General features: G+C 41.1%; 2 long non-coding RNA genes across 2 annotated transcripts in view; one reads left to right on the top strand and one right to left on the bottom strand.

The window, feature by feature from the left end:
* The window catches only part of LOC101095820, a 199,611-nt gene that overhangs the window by 75,597 nt on the left and 106,794 nt on the right, over nt 1-17,220 (bottom strand). The gene's annotated exons all lie outside the window — the stretch shown is intronic.
* Nucleotides 16,441-17,220, top strand: part of LOC109498779 — a 35,517-nt gene continuing 34,737 nt past the window's right edge. Inside the window, exon 1 of the long non-coding RNA XR_002155679.3 lies at nt 16,441-16,626. This is a non-coding gene — a long non-coding RNA (uncharacterized LOC109498779). The remainder of the gene's footprint in view (nt 16,627-17,220) is intronic.

Genomic DNA, 17,220 nt, shown 5'->3' with positions numbered 1-17,220 from the left:
CATCCATTCTTTTGCATGCCTACCCCCCTCTCTCTCACTTCATACAGTTAATGTCCTCTCCTTCCAGCCTTTACCTTTCATCCAAGTATGGAAATATTCCTTCTCCTTCACTGCCATTAAGACCGCTAATACCATAGTATGTTAATAAACTTTTTCAGGTTTTAAGTTTTCAAGTATTAAGTTGTTATATTTGTGAATATATATCTCATTTGCAAACACCATTAAATGCTAATTTATAATCATTATCTGAAAAATACTCCTGGTTGTTATTAACCTTGACCTAGCATTTTTGCCCAAAGACTCAATTAGAATAGATTGATTAATTTTCACCCCATGCCTGCCTTCTGGTGTTATTTTGGTAGCATTACCCTCCTCTTTTATAAAGATGAACAGAAAACTCAAAAGCATAGCCCAAGTCATAAAAATCCACTTTGTAGTAAAAATAATAACCCAGTCCATGGTTCCCTTCATTAGATGGACTTTGACGCAACTATGCTATTCATTTATGCAACAAGTATTTATTGAGGTCCTACAAAGTGCTGAGTACTAATGCTAGGTTTTAGTAATAATAGTAAACAAAAGTCACAAGTCCTCCCCCCACAGAGAGGAGTCCAGTGAATACAGTCAGAGAAAAATAAAGCTGGAAAGACCTTGGAAATCACCAGCCCTTCATTTTGCCAATAAAGCTCACAGAAGTAAAATTACTTACTAACTGCCAAATTGGTGGCTAAACCCAGATTTCATTATGAAGGATTTAACTTCACCTTTGATGTTGTAAAACTAAGTTTATATGACTTCCAAGTTGCACAAAGTGATCTTTCGAGAACGCTTTCATGCACTTACATGGGACATGAGCCAAAAAGCCGACGGTGGTGGTGATGGTAGTAAAAACAACAGATACTGATGTGTACTGAGAGTTTGCTGAGTTCTGAGCACTTTTAATGCATTAACTCATTCAATCATCACAACTCTTTACGGTAGATATTATCATCATCCCCACTTACAGATGAGGAACCTGAGGTTCAGAGAGATAAAGGAACTTGCTAAGATGCCTCAAAGATAGTAGTTCTAAGGTCCCACTCAAACCTACTCAGGTCCTCCTTATGACAGAATAAATGCTCCAACCTTTACACAAACATTATAAAAAAAAATTAGTTTACGAAAGATTTCTCTGAACTTATCAGGGTATAGAAAATATGTAGCATAACTGAAAAGAAAAGAGACACCACAGATGACGCAGTAGAAAAAGCTTTCTAACAAGTTCCCAACCTCTCTGGAAGGTTGAAAACCATAACATTTATGTAGGTATTTGAGTAGCTCTGGACTTTGAGAAGTACATTTTGGCACTCATAACTTTTTTTGTACTTTGTCAGTATGGTGTCAGACCAGCTGAAAGCAGATTTCTGTGGTTTCTTTAGTTCTTCAGAATGAGCACAAAGGTCTACACTACTGCTTCATAAATGATTCATTCATTCTACACATTTTTATTGAGTGCATACTATATATTAAGCAGTGCCTGTAGTGCTTAGAATGTACTGGTGAACAAAATAAACATGACCCCTGTTCACATGATTACATTTGAGAAGGGAGTAACGATTGAGTCTCTTGTTCAGTGAGAGCCCTACTGGCTCCTTGTCTTCTGTCTACAAACACACTGTGGTCTTCTGCAGCATGAAACGGTTACCCTTCCTGCCTTATTCCATTCGATACCCCCCAATCCCTGCCAAAAAGGGTTTCCTTGAGATCTCCTCTTTCTCAACTTTAAACTTCTTCCCATTTTTGCCTCGAAACATTCTGCTGAGCAGTTCCCTCAATGACCTTTCGTAAGAGTAAGCCAGGCAAAGGAGAAGATGGTAGGCTGAATGATGTCTCCCCAAAAATACCCAGGTCCTCATCCCTAGAAACTGTGATTGCTACTGTACATGGTAATAAGAACTTTACAGATATAATTAAAGGATCTTGAGATAGGGTAATTATTCTGGATTATCCAGGTGGACCCTAAACATAATTACAAGTATTGTTATAAGAGGGATGTAGACAGAGATCTCAAGATGGAAGGGAAGAAGGCAATGTGAAAGTGGTACAAAGAGAGAGATTTGAAGACACCACTCCACTGACCCTGAAGACAGAGACCAAGGAATGCAGCTCTAGAAGCTCAAAAAGGAAAAGAAACAGATTCCCTCCTACAGAATCTGGAGGTAACATGGCCCTGCTAACACCTTATTTCAGCCCCATGAAACCCACTTCAGATTTCTGACTTCCAGAACAGTAAGAGAATAAATGTGTGTTCTATTAAGCTACAAAGTTTGTGATATTTTTAATTTTTGTAAATGTTTATTTATTTTTGAGAGAGAGAGAGAGAGAGAGAGAGAGAGAGAGAGAGAGAGAGAGAGACCAAGCACACACAGGGGAGGGGCAGAGAGACGGGGAGACACAGAATCCGAAGCAGGCTCTGAACCATCAGCACAGAAACCGACACAGGGCTCAAATCCATGAACCGTGAGATCATGACCTGAGCCGAAGTTGGGGGCTTAACTGACTGAGCCACCCAGGCACCCCTGTGGTCATTTTTTTTTTTTTTTTACAGTAACACAGGACGATGGGTCCAAGAGTCTTCACCCACATCTATGGTCTCTTGGTCTTCCTGATCACACGGCTAGATGATGTGTCTCCAGATCCCTTTCAATTTCTCTTCTGCTTTCTCAAAACTCTCTACAGACCTTAATAAAGATGCCATAGGTCTTGAAATTCTCTCGCTTATGGATTCCTTGATTCTTCACTACTCTGCTTATTCACTTATCTCTAGAACCACACAATCTCTGCCTCCTCTGACAAGGTTCTCATCCCTCCCTTTCTCCATGGCTTCTGCTTTCCTCTTTGTATACCTCCTCCTTGACAATCTCATCCTCTCTGACAGCTTTAACAATGATGCATGTAATAACCAATTCTATGGACCCAGCTCTAGGCTTGTGCTTTTCCAACTAACCCATCTGAGCCTACACCTATCTGATTGACCACACCAGAAATTCGCGTTTATTAAAAAACTTCAACTTTCTCCTTCTCTCCTATGATTGTACCTGGCACCACCATTCTCTCAGTCAGCTGGGGAATCAATACTTAGAGTCCTCTTTGTTGAAGGATGAGGCTTTGCATTAATTTTTGATATATATCTGTTATAGTCATTCAATATAGTCATTAAATCAATATCTGAATATTTACCATATTCCAGGCACTCTGCTAGGCTACAGATACATTAATTACCGAATAAAGTTATCTGCCCTTGTAGAAGTTACATTCTAGTAAAGAGGGCACACAATAAACAAATTAACAAGTAAATATGTGTGTCGAGTGGTGATAAGTACCATGGAGAAACATAAGCAAGGTAAGAGGATATGGCAGAGACTGCTAGCAGTTTTCTTGTATCAATATTCCAGAATAACATTTCCCAGCCTCTCTTGCAGTTAGATTTACCCATGTGACTAAACGCTAGTAAATGGAATATGAACAGAAGTGGAATGTGTCATTTTTAGGCCAAAACTTTTTAAAAACAGATGTATCCTTATGTTTGCTGCAGGTTTTCTATATAGAGAGACTCTTGAAGGGATCCAGAACATACCACTGTGCATAAGGATTATTTTGAGCTGATGACATTTTAGAATCAACAGATGCAGGAAGAGTTTTTTTCTGAGCTCCTCTTAAAGCCTAAAAGCAGAGCCTCCCAAAAGGAGTCAATGGTCATAAAGCCCTTCCCCAGGAACTGCAACCAGGGAAGCTTAACTCCCATCACAGGAGATAAGGTATCAGCACTGAGATAAGAAATTGCCTAAATAGGCAATTATCACAAAACGATCATATCTCCTACCTATTCTCCTAGAGGCCTATTTATCTTTCCTAAAAGTCATTTGTTTTCCCTTAAGTGTACTTCCCCTTCCCCCATCAAGATGGCATATAAGCCCCAAATTCTTACTGTCATTTTGAGCTACATTTTTTATGAGCTCCCATTTATGTGGATGCATGGATAGACTTTGTTTCTTCTCTTGCTTTGTCTTTTGTCAGTTTCATTTGCAGGCCCTCAATTACTTCACCTAAGAGAGTAGAAGAAAAGTTTTTATTCCTCAACACTATCAAGATTCTTGCTCCTGTTTGCTCATTGAATTATCATCTAAGTGTGTTAAATTTTATCAGGTACCTTTTCTACCATCTATTGAGATAACCACATGGAATTAATGACATCAATTTAACCTATAATTTTAATAGATTTTTCTATGTAGATCATTTATTTAGTGGATATTTATCTTCACATTTTTAGAATAAAACCTACTTGGTCATTGTGGCAGAAGCTAATTGTCCACCAAAATTTATCTCCCCTATGTCCCCCATAATAGAGTTGAAATTAAATGTGGTGACTGAATAAAAACAGTAGAGTGCTGGTAAATGTTTAACTGGCCTTTACACTGGGGAGAGCCCTGATATGTAGCATTTGCCAGTTTCTACGCCATATTTACGCCATGGTCAATTTCAAGCCAGGAGTGCAATACCACTAAATACAGAATCAGAAGAGATTTTTCCCAGCACCCCACTGTCTACAGACCACATTTTCCAGACCAACTTGAGTTAGACATACCTGGGTGACTAGGCTATTACCAGTAAAATGAAAGGGAAATTGATGCATGCATGCAACTCCCTTTACCTTAAGATAGTAATTGGACATACCCATATTCTTTTTCACCTTTTCTGTGACCTGGAACTCTTGGTGACCCATTTGATAAACCATGCTACTGATAACGAGGTTTCAGTAAAAGTATGGTCCCATATTAGTAGCATCATTGATGAGGGAGCATGAGGCAAGCTGCTGAGGGCAATGGACAAGCTAGCACACACACCCCCACACACAGATGGGATCGGTGTGGTATTCCTCAGACACCCCTGCTGCCCAAGAACAAAGGAAAGGAAAGAAAAATAGTTGACTGATAGAGATCACAGTCATGCAGGACATGAGTCTCCATCAGTTTAGAAATATCTTAGTAAATTACAAGAAAAAGGCAATCTTATCAATAGCCTGATCTCCAGAAACCTATGGACTCAGTTTCCCGGAGCCCTAATATCACCTTCTCCTCCACAGTGATGTGGGGAACACAGGCAAGAACGAAATGGCAGGTAAAATTAAATTTCTTTATAACCTGCAGCCCATTGACAAATACAGAGTATACCATTGCTCCTGGAACCCCCTATTGTCCTAATGTTAATGCCTTACTAGAAGAACAGACTTAGTTTGACAATAGCAAGGCCTTAGGTATCTTAGGAGTCCCTTTAGCATATCAAAGTCTTTCTGGAGGCCTCCCTTTTGTCTTTACCTCCCCAACTCCATAGCATATAGCCAGTCACTCTACACAAGCCCAGTGTGGCTCTTTCTGCCCACGGGTCCTGTCCCCATGCTCTAATGAAATCACCTTTTTGCACCAAAGATGTCTTCAAGAAATCTTTCTTGTCCATCAGCTCTGAACCCCCACCATTCCAAAACCTCATTGTCATCATCATCATCATCACGTGGGAACTTTTATTTGACAAGGCAAATTCTCAGGCCCTACTCAAAACCTACTAAACCAGAAAATCTGCGGGGGGACCCAGCAGGCTGGATTTTTTATTTTTTATTTTTTATTTTTTATTTTTTTTAATTTTTTTTTCAACGTTTATTTATTTTTGGGACAGAGAGAGAGAGAGAGAGCATGAACGGGGGAGGGGCAGAGAGAGAGGGAGACACAGAATCGGAAACAGGCTCCAGGCTCTGAGCCATCAGCCCAGAGCCCGACGCGGGGCTCGAATTCACGGACCGCGAGATCGTGACCTGGCTGAAGTCGGACGCTTAACCGACTGCGCCACCCAGGCGCCCCAGGCTGGATTTTTTAAAGCTCTCAAGGTGATTCCGATTGCCACTAAAGTTTGAAATACACTATCCTAACAGATAATGAAGCCACACCATTGATGAAACCTGGATCCCTGAAGGAACATGTGATGCGGCTGGCTAACCTGGGGCACCCACCCTGCAGCATTCACATAAAACAGGAGTACATCTCCCTGCTCTTTAAATCACAGAGGCCTTTTTTGTCTAACAATTTAACTTCACTTTAATCAATATAGTATAGCTCTGATTTTCTTACTAGCACTGAATTTTATTTAATAATAGCTTATTTAAGGATTTAATTTACTAAGATTTCATTTAGGATTTTTTTCATTTACATGAATAATTGAGCCTGTGTATTTTTCCTTTTTAGCTGCCCTAGTCCAGTTTGCATATTAAGGTTATATTGGCCTTGGTAGTTTTTGCTTTCTTTCTTTCTTTCTCACTGTCTAAGCATTCCACTTCATGGGCAGGACACCTCTTGTGATTGTCGCTACCTCCAAGTCTTACCACAGTAGGGTGGGGTCTTTGATTTATGAGTATATGGGAATTAGATCTTATCTGCCAGTGGCCAGCTTGGTTCAGTTGCTGGTGATGGGCCCAGACCACATCTGTGGATTTCTACCCCCTGGGGTCCCCTGCTCGCCCTAAGCTGACAGTAGCCAGTAGCACTTTGCTGGTGAAAAACAATTTAATAACTGTAAAGTGAACAATCATAATTTCCTATAGCAACCATGACTTAGAAATGTAAGTGATGGGGTTTTGGAATAGTGGCGGCTTCCAGAGCCGATGGCCCAGAAAGAATTCTTGAGACTGTTCAGTGCAAAAAAAAAAGGTGATTTTATTAAAGCACGGGGACAGGACCCGTGGGTAGGAAGCACTGCACCAGGATGGTAAGGAGAGACTGTTTATATACTTGGCAGCTGGGGGAGGTAAAGTCCAGGGGAAGTTTCCAAAGGGATTTCCATATGCTAAAGAAGACTCCCAGGATTCTGGAGGCCTAGCTATTGTCAAGCTCATGTTGTTTTTCCCTCTGGCAAATCATTTGCATTAAGACAGTAGGGAGTTCCTGGAGAAAAGTTATATACTGCCTGCCTCAAGTATTTGTCAATGGGCTGCAGGTTATAAGGAAATTTAATTTTATCTGCCACTTCCTTCTGCCTTTGTTTTCTACATCATAAGTAGTTAACTGTATGTGTGTATATATTATATGTAATATACATTACATATATACATTACATTATATTACATATAATATGTACACACATGTCTGATTCTCCTTAACTATCATCTAACTTAGCGACTTTTAAACTAAGACAGCAAAATACACTTAATCTTCAGATGTTTGCCCTACCTGGCTCCTTCTTTATAGTGCCTCTGTGTGCAACAGATTATAAATATTTTTTTTAACACTTTATTCCTTACCGTCACTGAGAGAGGTTATAACTCATCAGCATTTTGGGGTTCACAAAATTCTTACTTTATAAAAGCCAGTGCATTCTTATCTTTGCATAAGTATGGACAGACAGAGAAATCAAGGCTTTCAAATTCTCCCTCCTACATCTTGAACCTATCCTCTCCTCTCTTATATTCAGGCATTTTCTGAGCCAATCTCTCTTGTAATGCATATGTTAGTCCTTTGCCTTCTCATTGTCAAGATTATTGTGATGATCTCCAAACAGGTCTCCTCTCTCCATTTTATTCTTTCTGCAAATGATGTTACATTCTGCTACCATAGTTCTAACCATATGCCTAATACACATAATATAACTGATAATGTTGGAAAGTATCCGCTGATGGGGCTTTGTAGTGATGGCGGGGTTTGGAGCTGATGGCCAAGAAAGAATATTTGAAGAGGTCTTTGGTGTAAAAAAGTGATTTTATTAAAGCACAGGGACAGGAAGAGCTGCACTGGGGTTGTAACTAGTTATATACTATGGAGTTGAGGGAGGTAAAGACAAAAGGGAGGCCTCCAGAAGGACTTTGATATGCTAAAGAAGACTCCTGAGATGCCAGGGGGCTTGCTATTGTCAAGCTAAGGTTGTTTTCCCTCCAGTAAGGCATTAACATTAGGACAGTAGGGGGTTCCTGGAGAAATGGTATACTCTGTATTTGTCAATGGGCTGCAGGTTATAAAGAAATTTAATTTTACCTGCCATTTCGTTCTTGCCTGTGTTCCCTACATCACTGTGGAGGAGAAGGTGTATTAGGGCTCCGGGAAACTGAGTCCATAGGTTTCTGGAGATCAGGCTATTGATAAGATTGCCTTTTTCTTGTAATTTACTAAGATATTTCTAAACTGATGGAGACTCATGTCCTGCATGACTGTGATCTCTATCAGTCAACTATTTATTTTCCCTTTCCTTTGTCCTTGGGCAGTAGGAGTGTCTGAGGAATATCACACAGATTCCACCTTGCTGGGGGTGTGAGGGAGGTGTATTCTAGCTTGTGCTTGCCCCTCAGCTTGCCTTATAGTCCCTCATCACCCACATTAACATATGCCTGAATACACTCTCAATGTCAAATCCTGGGTCCTCAAATGTCTAGCATATCTTTTAAATCTTCCCTAAATCCATCTCAGGCCAAGAGGACACTTTCACAGTTCAAGTCTTTCACCCTGCCTTGCTACTCACCTACAATGTCCTTGCCCACCACTGTTTGTATATATCAAAGTCCTACCTAGTCCTACCAGGTCAAATGCTCTGCTTGACATGAGTCTTTTATAAATATGTCAGCTGGCAGTTGTTTCAACTTCTTCTGAAATCCTAGAACATTTGCTATCTCTCTTTTGGCAGTTTTTAATGTTTTTACTTTGTATTTTGGCTCTGTGTCACTTCTGCTGTTGGGCACCCAATTTGGGTCTCATTAGGATTACACCATCCTCATAGGAAGTGCTCAATAAATGAGGGTATAACTCATGTATTTCTTTTGGTTAAGTGAGGGAAAAAATCACCACCATCACCACTGCTAAGCAACCACCATGGTTTGCTTAGTCATATGGGGACTAAAAATTTGCCTAAAAATTTGCCTAAAAATTTGATCTGGGTTGTGTTTTTATGAAATTCAAATTTCATTGCTTCTGGCAGTTCTTTATACCACTACAGGTATCTCAAGGTTAATAATCAATTTAGTTAAATTTAGCATAGCACATTAGTGACTTTTCAGATATGCAAATGATGGCTATTATGGAAATATTTTTTTTTTTACCTAAGGCTGATTTTTAATGGATCTCTGTTACTCAAAACATTTCTATCTTACTTTTACTGTTTTGGGGTCCAGCAGAGTCAAATTTTTGCAACCTTCTGAGAAATGTTTGATTTCTGGGCTTTCTCTATTCCCTTCAATCTTTCCTTCCAAACAAGCCAATTCTTCCCTGAGCTCATCTCTTCCTTGCAAAGTCTTGCTAGTGGCAACCAATTACAACCCATACACACTCCTAACATATTGCTTTTTGGTCTTGTACCCTGGAGCTAGAGTCTCAGTAGTCACAGGACCTGATGTCAAGTTTCCTCAGGCTCATGATTTAACAAAAACACTGTCACTGTATAAGACAAGACTCCAGTGTTTCTGTTTCTGATATTTTCTCACCACTTAACTGCTAACGTCACTTTAAGTTTTTATTACAACAGAACACTACTTGGTATAGGAATTAGTGCCGTGAAATCAACATTGGCTATTCTAACCTACAAATTCCAAAATCTCACAATAAATGCTTATTTCTCACGCACATAAAATCCACTTGTTGCCAGGAGAGAACTCCACTCCCTCTAGTCACACAAGGACCCAGACAGACACAGGCTCTGCCGCCTTCCAAAACTCTTATACAGCCTTCCAGATTGTCCTGGCTGTTGCCATCCCCTGGAACACTGGGGAAGAAAATGTAGAGTACCATACAGAATATGGTGTGGACCAGGCCTAGAAAGCATACACGCTCTGTCCAAATTACTGACCCACAGAATCCACTAATATAACGTGTCACACCCGTAAGGGTGGTGCTGTTATAGCACTAGTAGCAAATACACTGTCCGTAATGTGTGACTTGAAAATGGCTCCCCAGCTTCATATTCCTGACATCAAATACATGGGCAAGTGAGTTGGATGAGACAGCACTTACTGGAGACCAAACAAGCTTCTATCAGACACACAATGCTGCTTGATGACGTCAGCATATCTTCTTACTGCCCATAAGTCACACTATACATTATTTTAACCACTGTGATGGTTAAATTCTAGTCATCCCTCAGATGACCAATGACTGAAACCAAAATAAGCTTTGATCTTCCCCAGAGCTGTAACCCAGAAACACTCCTCTTGAGCAAATGACCATGGGAGCATTTCTTCACACCTCAGAGACAAATGTTCTTACGCATTATTTTCCAAATAACTAATAAATTTTGAGAATCTGGGGGAAAAACATTGCCATGGACAATTTCAAATCTTCTTCCTAGAAAAAGAGATCATACATGGAGAACATTAAAACATGTGTTAGATTGGGTTCTCTAGATACAGAATCTGAGATGGAAACATGCATGCAGGTTTACTGGGAAGTGATCTCAAGAGAGATGCACCTGTAAGGAAATGAGGAAGGCAGGAATGGGCCAAGGGAGAAGCTGACTCATACTGAGAATGCAGCTCATGACTTAGCTTGTCTTAAACAAAGACATGGAACTAGGATGGCCCTACACATGTGTCCCAGATAGAAGCAAGGGGTCTGGGCTTTTGTCACCTTGTAACCACCAGTAATTGCTTGCTGGTCAACACTGATATGGAGCATAAACCTTGATGAGGAAGATAATTCGTGGCTGAGAACAACTCCCGGCAAGTGATAAGCTGTGAGCTGTATGTCAGCAGTTGTCACTTCCCACATCTGAAGGATAAACATCTCATTCCCCAAGAGGGGATCCACACAGAACACTACAGTATCCACCACAGTGCACACTTTATACCCTCATCCCCCTCTTCTTGTGGAAGTCCACCCATCGGGAAATTCCATCTCCAGGGCTCTGGTTGGTCTTCCTTATCGAGGAAGATGACAAGAGAGGTTTAATGTGATAAACTCTGATGTTGCCGTTGGTCTTAAAGCCACAACTAACAGTCATCATCCCTCTTCTCTTTCAGCCAATCTTGGCTCGCCTCTCCTTTAGCCAGCAGAATTACTGGTCAAGCCAGTTTGCCTGCTCAGACTGCCCGGGGTCTCTTTCCTGAGGAGCCTGAGAACTTGGTTACCAGGCAGTTCTCTGGCTATGGGCACTCTACTTGTCCGCTTACTACTGCAACTGGACACAGGAGCTTCAAGAGAAGACCCAACAGATCATCTGAATGCTGAATGTATTCATCTCTGCCCCACTTGTGTAGCAGTAGCCTTCAGTTCTTTTATGGTAAGAATCCAGTCAGAAGACAGAAAAAACACGAGCAAGTTGAATTTAAAAAGTTTAACATAATTACCAAATACTAGCATGGAATTGGAATAACATAATTGGCTTCCAAGGGCTAAAAAGAACTTTAAAGAATGCAGAAATAGTAGATATGGTGCAAAGCCACCACCTCTAGGACTGAGGCAGAGCACCCAAAGAATGAAAAAAAGGGGAGTGATGCCCCAGCCCCCAAGGCAGAGAATGAGAGAGCAGTGGAGTGGGTGTGGCTTTAGCCCACTGGAGGGGGTGGAGAAGTTCACTGAGGTGCTGCAAACCAGGACTGCCAAGCAGGAAGCCTCCCACCAATGTGACAACAATGATACTTGCTGGAAAGCTGCCTGCAAGGGGTGCTGAACTCAGCTGGGGAACTGGCAGAACTTACCAGTAAGTTACCTATAGGGAGAATATCAGGGTGGGATGCCCACAAAACTTTCCCAGGAACACAATGTGATATGGAACTCACTGGGGGTGAATGTCACTAGGTGCCACCAGGAGAGTCTAGGCCATAGGTCAGGATTAAGAAGAAAGGGAAATCACATAGGAATTAGAAAAAGGAGCCCTTTCCTTCTACAGGTTTCCTCTAGCACCCTCTACTAACAAACTTGGCTGGCCAACAAAGGAGAAATATTTAATGTCTACCTGAAGTATAATAAGTAAGGTGACCAAAGGTGGATTTGGATGTAAGAAGCAATATATTGATAACCAGCACAGTCAATTATTCTGCCTTTATGGTGACTCCTATCCTTGCCTAATAATCTCCAGGCATAAGGAACCCAATGAACAAAACACAACTCAGAGACCAGTGGAAATCTTACTGGGTGCCCCTTGGTAGTAAGCATCCTTCTTCTGAAAACCAAGATCTCTAGGAGCTCCTGACTCTTGATCTCAGGACTGTGAGTTGCAGCCCCACAATGAATGTAGAGATTACTTAAAAAAAAAAAAAATCTCTATACCTACAAAGCCTATAAATGTGAAGGCAGGAAATGTAAATTTTCCAAGTGAATCGGGGTTGATAAGTGAAGCCATTCCTACACCTATCCCATGATTCCCTGACTCATGTATTATACCTATTGGGGGTATGATACCAGATAATTATTATTTAGGATGTACATACCATATCCTGGAAAATAGTGCCTTATCTTCTAAAGGAGTCATCTCCAAGTAGGCACCTCAACTGTGTCTCCAAGAGACCATTCTGTGACTCTATTCGGTAAAAAGCTTCTAGGTGACACAGTATATGATATGGCCAGTGTATTCCATGGTCATAAGCCCACTTCCCTACCTCCTTTGCCCTAAAGTTGGTCTCTTGGTCTAAGGCAATATTATATGGATCCCATATCATTGGACTAAATATTCTGTAAGACCCTGGAAAGCAATGCTGTCTGGAGCTCTGCAGCAAGGAAAGTCAAACACATATCCAGAATGTGTGTTAATCCTAATCAAGATGAATCATTGCTCTTTCTTGGATAGAAATCCAAAGTAGTGAACTTGCAACCTCATATTTGATTAGTTTTCTTGAAGGATGATGGTACAAAACAGCCATGTCTCTGTTGCTGGCAGTTGGCGATTTGGCAACAGCAGTCAACCCTGGTAGCCGATGTTGTTGGACCCCATGCATAGCCTCCATCTCTTCCACAGTGTTAGACTCTAGTAATGTATTCAATTTGCCAGTGTCATTGGAGCCAATGAAAGAGGCTGACTGACTTTAAATGATCAAAGCATCCTATCTACCTGGTTATCAGTGCCAGGTCTGTGGTTGATGCTCTGTGGTAGGAAAAAACAAGTTTTCACACTTCATTACTATTTCAATCAGCCCATTCACATCCTTCCTCAGTTATCCTTGTCCCTTATTCTCCAATATTTTTTCCTTACAGGGCCATGACAACTAGCAGATTATTTGTTTCTGCTCATGAATGCATGTACAGTCTTACCTTGGCATATGCCCTTCAACACAAAGTGGATGACCACCTGCACAACCTGGGGCTTTGCCCATTGGGAAGATTTTCCTCACTGATATGGATCAAAGTCACTCCTCAGTAGGGTTGTAGAGCATCATCAGTCTATTGTCAGATCATACTGACACACAAAGCTAACCTAATAAATTTACATCAGTCTTCATCATCATCTATGATTGCTTCCAAAGGTACACACCAAGTAGCTATGGGTCTGAGCTGAAGAAGAGGCATCAGTGCAACAGTAGCAGAAGGCATTCAGTGGTCTAGGCTATCTACCTATGCAGCTAACTCATGTCCACTAGCCCTTCTCACACCCAAACTGGGATGGACCACTTCCACCATTTTATAACAGAGTACTGCTGGGCCCAGCCAAATTTATGACTCAACAGGTGAGAGTATGCAGGTACTGAAGATGAGTGCCAGCAACACAGTCACTTACCGCCCATGGTCAGATACTCTATCTCTATCAGATCCCACCAGCATGCAGGAACTGCTTTCTGAATGGTATAAATCTGTGCTGCAGAGGAAATGGACTTCCTCTAGAACTGTATTGCCCAATATGATGGTCACTGACCACATGTGATGACTTAAGCTTAAATTAAATTAATTAAGAGTAAGTAAAATGAGCCTACAACCTCAGTGCTGGTCTCACACGCGGGACGCACAAGAAGACTGTGGACGAGATTGCTGCAGAGATGAGTGCCGGGAGTAGCAGCGCGTGTCCCACATCCAGGTATCATGAAGAGCTCCCGCCAGGGCCCACCATCAACCAGGAGTTGCTGGTGCTCACCGCCAAGGCTACGGAACTCTGTTCTCTATCTAGCCACCCATTGCTACAGACATGGTGGTGGAAAAGAAAAGGAAGCACTCAGTGATTTCTCAAACACTACAGAGGAATGGGAAACTTTTTAGTTTCTTGCAGATTTATTACCATAGATGATTTCAGCTAGTAAATATCTGTAAAAGCTTAAAGGCAAGACAAAGAAGAGAATGACAACAATGATGCAAGCATGGAGATGAAGCAGAATCCTAAACAAAAACAGAAGTATTTTAAAAATGAGCCGGCTGAGGACCTCCCTGGATTGGCACCACAGCTTTGAAGGAAGCATAGCACTGTGCAACTTTAAACGCCTCACTTTTCGGAGACTTGAAGCACATCATATTCCTTCCAGGCTGAGAGCCAGCACCTGATGTGCCCACCCACACCATAAATGGCCAGAAGGAAAGTAACCCAGACAGCAGCCTCTCTCACGAGCCCATGCTGCAGTGGGGTTACCAAGAGAGCTGCCTGTGCAGTTGGGCACTGTCAGATGTGCAGGTGCAGCTGTAAGCTGTAAAGACAAAGACGATGTTGTTTAACTTTTTAATTTACGGATACATTTTGAGGAGCCGCTAAATGTGTGTAAATTCATAGATGCCTGTTAGGAAATTAGTTCTTGTTAAACAACTAGTTTGAGGGGCGCCTGGGTGGCTCAGTCGGTTAAGGGTCCGACTTCAGCTCAGGTCATGATCTCACGGTCCGTGAGTTCGAGCCCCGTGTCGGGCTCTGGGCTGATGGCTCAGAGCCTGGAGCCTGCTTCTGATTCTGTGTCTCCCTCTCTCTCTCTGCCCCTCCCCTGTTCATGCTCTGTCTCTCTCTGTCTCAAAAATAAATAAACGTTAAAAAAAACAAAATTTAAAAAAAAAAAACTAGTTTGAGCTAAGTATGTAGCTTATGGGTAGTATGTTACATTTGATTTTTTCTATTTCAAGAAAACCTGACGCTTGTCCAAATATTGTATTTTTTTAACTATAAAGAAACGTTTTTCTTTATTAAAAACTATATGTATTTTTATAGTAAATGCCTTAAAGAACTAGTTTTGGAGCCATCTTTTGTTCTAATGCCTTGTTTATTACCTGAGATTTTTGTGAAATTTAAAAATAAGCATTTCTGGGGGCACTTGGGTGGCTGAGTCGGTTAAGCCTCTGCCTCTGACTCTTGTTTTAGGCTCAGGTCATGATCCCGTGGTTAATGAGATGGAGCTCCCCATTGGGCTCTGCGCTGACAGCATGGAGCCTGCTTGGGATTCTCTCTCCCTCTCTCTCTGCCCCGCCCCTCCCTTAAAATAAACAACAACAAAAAATCAGGGCGCCTGACTGGCTCAGTCAGTTAAGGGACCGGCTTCGGCTGGAGTCATCATTTCGAGGTTTGTGAGTTCACACCCTGCATCCAGCTCTGTGCTGACAGCTCGGAGCCTGGAGCCTGCTTCAGACTCTATCTCTCCCCCTCTCTCTGCCCCTTCCATGCTCATGCTCTATGTCTCAATAATAAATAAACATTTAAAAAAATTTTTTAACTTAAAAAAATTAAAAAAGCATTTCTAACATTTTTATTGCTAGAGAAAAATTGCATGTTAATTAAATCAAATACAAAAAAAGTATTACCTCTGCCTAAGCGTATTTTTTCTTTAAAACATTTAAAAATGTTTATATACAGAAAATCTCATTTTATTGTTCCTTTGTTTATGCCCATAGTAATTGTTTTTAATTTACGGATACATTTTGAGGAGCCGCTAAACGTGCGTAAATTCATAGATGCCTGTTAGGAAATTAGTTCTTGTTAAACAACTAGTTTGAGGGGCGCCTGGGTGGCTCAGTCGGTTAAGGGTCCGACTTCAGCTCAGGTCACGATCTCACGGTCCGTGAGTTCGAGCCCCGTGTCGGGCTCTGGGCTGATGGCTGAGAGAGAGAGAGAGAAAACTAAATACTATTTTTTTCCACATAGGGTAAATTTTTGGCTCTTGTCTCTTTTTTTCAAAATTGAGTTATAATTTACAACTAGTAAAATCATCCTTTAATGTCTAATCTGTTGGTTGTGTAAACTATCAATATACAGGACAGTTCCATCACCCCAAATATTCCTCTATGCCCACCTGAGTCCCTTTCTCTTATCCCCAGGCAACTACTACTGTTGTCTGTTCCTCTTGTTTTGAAATTTTATTTTAAAATATTTTAAAATCCAAAAAAAAAATTTAAAAATAAAATTAACTGAAAAGACAGAAAGATCGATGAAATAACACTAGCCACACTTCAAGTGCTTGGTAGTGTATGTGGCTAGTAGCCACCATATTGCATAGAACATCTCGGTGTCACAGTAAGTTCTATTACACGCTACTGTTCTAGAGGCCTAGAATTCTACATGGCATCTCTTCTTTGGAGCTTGCTATAAACTATACAGTGTCTTTCCCACCACAGATAGTTTTAGGACTATAGGATTGGCCAGGCTGAACGGATGAGGGGCAGAACTGTTTACATCATAGCCTAGAGCCTGCTGCAGTTTCTCTTCATTAAAAGGAATGTAGCAGTATTCTCAAATATGGTATGTACTGTCTCCAGAAGTCAGAGAGGTTTACCAAGCATTGTGCTTCTTTCTTAGTGGGAGCTGTGAGATAATATGTTTTATTTTGAATTAGATGTGATAGTATGCCCCCCAAACTTCAGATCCCTACAAACTTCCCTGAGAGCCCCTGGATTTTCATAGGTTCATCACATACCCTCTGGAACACATGTGTCTTAAGTACTTGTCACTTCTTATCTGCTTCAGTTACCATGTCATCAGTATGTGGATGAATTTGATGTTCTACAGATGTCCAGATCATTCAGGTTCCTTCAAACTACATCGTGACTCAAAGTCGAAGAGTGAACATTGACCTGTGGGAAGATCCCAACTAAATATATACTATTCTCCATCTCATGGGAATGCAAACTGCTTGTCAGCCTCCTTTTGAAGAGGGTTGGAAAATAATACATATGCTAGATAAATGGTTGCCTGTTACATGCCAGAGGATGTGTTATTCTGCAGAAAGAAAGGGATGGGGGTGAAGAAAAAGAAAAAGAGAGAAGAAAAAAGAAAAAAGAGAAAGAGAAAGAGAAAAGGGAAGGAAGGAAAAGAAAGGAGGAGGAAAGGCGAAAG

The sequence above is a fragment of the Felis catus genome, chromosome B1 (assembly GCF_018350175.1).
Source record: "Felis catus isolate Fca126 chromosome B1, F.catus_Fca126_mat1.0, whole genome shotgun sequence".
Taxonomy (NCBI): domain Eukaryota; kingdom Metazoa; phylum Chordata; class Mammalia; order Carnivora; family Felidae; genus Felis; species Felis catus.
The sequence above is the reverse complement of the archived record's forward strand: the minus strand, read 5'-3'. Positions and strand labels throughout refer to the sequence as shown.